We start from the raw sequence: 5,168 nt of genomic DNA on the forward strand, positions 1-5,168 counted from the left end.
TCTTCCTTAAACTTTAAAATCAAGCAATTTTTTCCTTAATATTTTGGAAAATATCAGCAAATATATCATATTTTTATTCCCTCAGTTAAACCCTAATAAAATCTTATAATTCTTAAAATATTACGTTGTGTAATATCTAAAATATTCCAACTAAATTTTAACATTCCAAAAATTTTCTTTTTGTATTTTGAGTTTAAGATAGTAATAATGCTTAGAAAATTGGAATGATGATATAAGGTGTTTTATTTATAACATACAGAACATTGATTTTCTAGGTTTAAATCTTCGAAATTTATAATTTATCTTGGAAACTTCAATGAAACCTGTCTTTTGTTATCCCTCTTTTTTTCTTTTCTTGCCTAAAATGGGTGTTCATTAAATTAAAACAAGTAAGCTAAACATTGCACCTAGACTCATGTAGAATGATAAAAAAGAAAGTATGAATGAAAAAAGTTTCATTGTTTATGGTTGAAGTTATTTGATGAAAATTTTCAATTGTAACATATGACATCACTCATTATGAAAATTTAAATATTGTGACAATGTTTTAGTAAAACTTAATTGCTTATTGTTGGAAGATGATGATATTCATTATCATTTTTAAAAGTTTTTATTGAGTGAATATTGCCTTTAATAAATAAGTACTAAGAAACTATTATATTAAAATAGATATTCATATGTTACATAGCTACCCTAACTTTGTGTGTCATATACATTTTATTATGTATATAGTTTCATACTTCTTCAAATAAAAATTTATCTTAATTTTCTCATTTAAGACGTAGCACGTGCCTTGCACATGCCACCCTAACTAGTCATTCTAAAAGCAATAAATTTTATCTTAATTTTCTCATTTAGGGCATTCGTTAAGAAGAAAATTCCAATGCAGTCCAGCTACTTTTATGAACAGTCAAGCGACATTTAATATAAAAAAAAATAAAAAAAAAATCTATATTTTTATCAACTTTTGCTCCTTGACACTAAATTGATAACATTCGAAATAAACTAATCCTTTTTTTTTTAGAGAGTTTCAACCTTGATACATATTTAAAATAAACTAATCCTTGATACATATTTAAAGGACCAAATTTTGCCGTCCCTAAAATAAAGTTGGCTCTTACATCATAATTAAAATTGGTGCCTTTTAAATGTAACAAGAAAAACGTGATGTCAAGAAGGATCCCAGTAGCTTCCATTTCTATTTAAAACAAAATACACAAAAACTTCCATAAATCCACATTACGAAACCAGCAATTAAACTGCACAACTGTATGTTGTCCAGAAAATAGTGGCTACATCAAGCTACATATACATTTTCGTAGAAAACAGAGGAATCAGAACAACGAAATGAAAATGCAAATTTTTTTTTTCATGAGAATCAATGAAACTGCAGTTATGTAGTACTATCAAGAGTTAATCTTTCTGCAGTTCTTTCTAATCTCTCCCCTTGAACCTGTCAATGGAGAAATATTTCCCATCTTAACCATGGACTTGGCGAATTGCTCAAAGAAAAGTTGGCTGTTCTCTGCGTATTGCTTTACCAATTCCCTTGTTCCTTCATTCTTGGTTAAAAGAACTTGATCAGAGTTCAAAGGCCCTTTGAAGCCAATATGTTCTTGTAGTAGTAGTTATCAAACTTTGTTGGGCTGACATAGTCCAAGAAAAACAGGTTCTGATCACCACCGGATTTTGGGCATCGGGTTTTCAATTGGGCCGCATATGATTGATCAAGTGTGTAGTCAGGCTGTCCATTTCCTGACTGGTTGTACAGTCTTTGCCTGAAGCTGGGGCACCGGGCATTTCCAATTGTATGGATCCCTGCATAACAAAATAAAGTTCACACACAAACATTCAGGTTATGATATTGGAGAATGTGTGAGTTTGAGAACTTAGTATGTATTTAACTATTTCTCTTTACAAATAAGGATAGTACACAATAAAGTAGTATGCAGTAGACAAATATTAAAGTCAATAATAATTTATCATCTTCGTACCTCAGTAGATTATGAAAAATATCATGTCGGTGACATTATTGTTCTAATTTTGTCCAATCAATGTTTAGAGCAATCTCATTTGATGACACAAAAAAGAGCATGTATTAAAATTTAGTTATTTGGCACCACAAAAATTTATTTTATCTATTTTACTTACTCATTTTACAAAACATCCAGCAGCAGTAGATCTATTTTAGCTTTTGACATAATAAAATAATATAAACATCACAATAAAATAATATATCTACTATAATAAAATAATATATCCACTACAATAAACAACATTCACAACCACCGCGACCGCTACCGTTCCCACTACCACAGCCACCACCGACTCTTCCACCGCCCCCACCACTACAATAATATTTTTTTAACACTTCATTTTTTTTATTTCTTTTTTTTTTGAGAATATTTACCACTTCAATTAAATATCCCTTCTTTATTTTTTTTCTTTATTATTTTTTATTCTCCCTTTCCCTCTCTTCCTCTCTATCTCTTTCTCTTTCTCTGAACCAAGATGAACCATCAAACTTTCACTCTTTCTTCTCAACTCAGATACCCACTGCCTAGCCACCATGATCACAACCCATCATCGCAAGATCAACTCATTAAGACCCACCAAACCCATAGCCCAGCCACCGTGATCACAACCCCAACCCCCACCACTGTTACCAAACCCATTAAGAAAAAACCCAACAACCCAAATTGCAAACCAATCGGCAACCCACAACCACAACTCGATCAACCCACCAGAGGCTCTCGCCTTCCTCACCAGCGCGGGTTCGTGGGTTGTGCCATGGGTTTGTGATCTTTCTCTCTACTCTAACCGATCTACCATGGGTTTGTGATTTGTGATGTGGGTTTGTGTTTTGTGGTGGTTGTATGGAATTTGGACCAGCGTTGCTTTGATCTTTCTCTACTCTATCTATATGGGTTTGTGTTTTGTGTTTTGTGGTGTTTTGTGATGTGGGTTTGGTGGATCGGCTTTGCTTCGGTGGCAGTGGTCCGATCCAGTGTTTTTCTAATGGCTCAGTGTCTGATTTGGTGGGTTTTATATGGATTTTATGAGCACCACCACCGACGAGCTGGCTGGCGAAGCAGAGAGGAGATGAGGGATGCCGGAGAGAGAGGAAAGAAAGAAAAAGAGAAAATATTATTTTAATGAGAGAAGAGAGAGAAGTTTAATAATTTTTTTTTTTTTTTTTAATCTTCTTGCTACAGTATACAGCCATAAATAGCTATATATGCACTGTAGCAAGAAGTTAAAAACTTTTAGCTGTGGCTCCACTATTGTAACATGCATTTTTGTATTTTGGTGAAGCTAAAATAGTTATATAGTTATTCAGCTTCACTACTACTAATGCTCTAAAGGACCCTATCTGCATGGCACAAGCAGGTGCATTAGAGTCTTTACCAGATAGGGCAACAAGATCAACAATATCAAGCCCTTGTCGCTTGAACTTGGTGAGGATGGTCTGGAATGTGTTGTTTGAAGCAGGAAGATTGTTGTTAGAACCACTCAAGCTTGCACTTCTGGAGTCTCTTCTGCCTAATAGTACCTCCCAGCTGGGCCCACCTCTCTGTGTGCATCCAAAACATTATCAGAATTGAGCAGGGGCGGAGCTATAGCAAGGCTTGGGGAGGCCATGGCCCCCCCAAAATTTTTAAAAATTATTTTATATTATATATAAGTATTAAAAAATTTAAATATTTAGCTAAAAAATAGAAGTTGGCCCTCCCAAATGTTTGAGTTAGTTCAATGATGCTCTTAAAAATCAATAGAAATTTTCAATTGATTTAGTAGTTATAAAGACAAGGTAGTTTTTGTTTTCTCTAATTCATTTTTTTTACATGTTTAATATCAAATTAGACAGTTTTTGTATAGTATTGGAGTTTAAAAGATGATAAATTCCCCTAAAAAATTATCTTGCGAATATATAAATGTGAAAGTTATTAATTTTATATACAATATATTTATAAATTATGACCTACTCTAGTATCAAAATATTAATGTTTATATTTATGTATGTGCGTTTATGCCTGAGTGTGATGGTTTATCTTGACTCGAAACTAATATATTAGTAACAAAATTTGGCCCCCCCAAACAAAAAATCCTAGCTCCGCCCCTGAAATTGAGTATTGGCCATGTAAGAGTAATTTGGTCGTGCCCAATTAATACAATGCACTAAAAATGTTAGTAATACTTACCAGAACAATGGATTCTCTTGCAGCTATGGCCAAAAGGTCAGCACAAGATACTGTACGAGGGCACTCTTTCTCCAGTGCAGATTTGATCTCATCGAGGACTTCGAAACCTCGAACTGAATTCCTGTTAGGATTTGACCTCTTCTCACTGACTATGCTTCCACTGCTGTCTAACAGTAATGAAGCATCACAGCCCTGCAATATAGACAACTTGTGTCAGCCACACTAAGCCATCGTGATACAGAATAGAGTTCTGCTTATGAAATTTACAAGCACGGGTAATAATATATAGTCCTTGTAATTTGCATGTTGCAATATGATTGAATTGAATTTATAAAGTTAATGAGAGCTAGTCATTGAAGTGACAAGTTATAGCAAGCTAGTAGCAAGACCTGGACAAAACAATCATGGAAATGGAGCCTGAGAATTGAAGCTGCCATACGGGCTTCTTTTGGCCACAGCCTTGGCCAGTACGGACCTTACAATCTCTTGAGCTTTTGGGCAAGAGTGGTCATAAAACTGTGGGTAAAGGTAACCACCTTTGGTCATGCTAGAGAAGCAAAGAGGAGCAAAAGCACAAAGAGAAAGAACCAAGAGAAAACTGGTGAGCTGAGACATTATTGTCTCTCTATTTTGTCTCATACAAGGTTCTAGACCAAGACTTCTATAAAACACTTGCAGAGAAATTTCAAAACTTGATATGATGAGACGTGGATGGCTTTTGAGTATTTATAGGGAAAACTTTGTAGATAATATTAGACGAAGTCTTAAGAAGAGAGAAAAAAAAAAAATAAGGAAGGGAACAAAAAAGCTGGAGTCAGTACTAACTAGGTAAAAAAAGAAACGCTGGACGCTAGAGTAGGTAACTTTTCATGCTTTGGCTTACTAGAAGCTCTTAGGTGATTACAGTGAAGCGAACGTTTGAATTTGAATAACAATAAATCTTGGAATAAACCCAATTTCACGACA

General features: G+C 34.2%; 1 pseudogene; it reads right to left on the minus strand.

Annotated features, from left to right (window-relative positions):
- Positions 1 to 1,239: 1,239 nt before the first annotated feature.
- LOC115965722 lies at positions 1,240 to 4,951 on the minus strand (annotated as a pseudogene).
- Between the last annotated feature and the right edge of the window lie 217 nt (positions 4,952 to 5,168).

The sequence above is a fragment of the Quercus lobata genome, chromosome 10 (genome assembly GCF_001633185.2).
Source record: "Quercus lobata isolate SW786 chromosome 10, ValleyOak3.0 Primary Assembly, whole genome shotgun sequence".
Classification (NCBI taxonomy): Eukaryota; Viridiplantae; Streptophyta; class Magnoliopsida; order Fagales; family Fagaceae; genus Quercus; species Quercus lobata.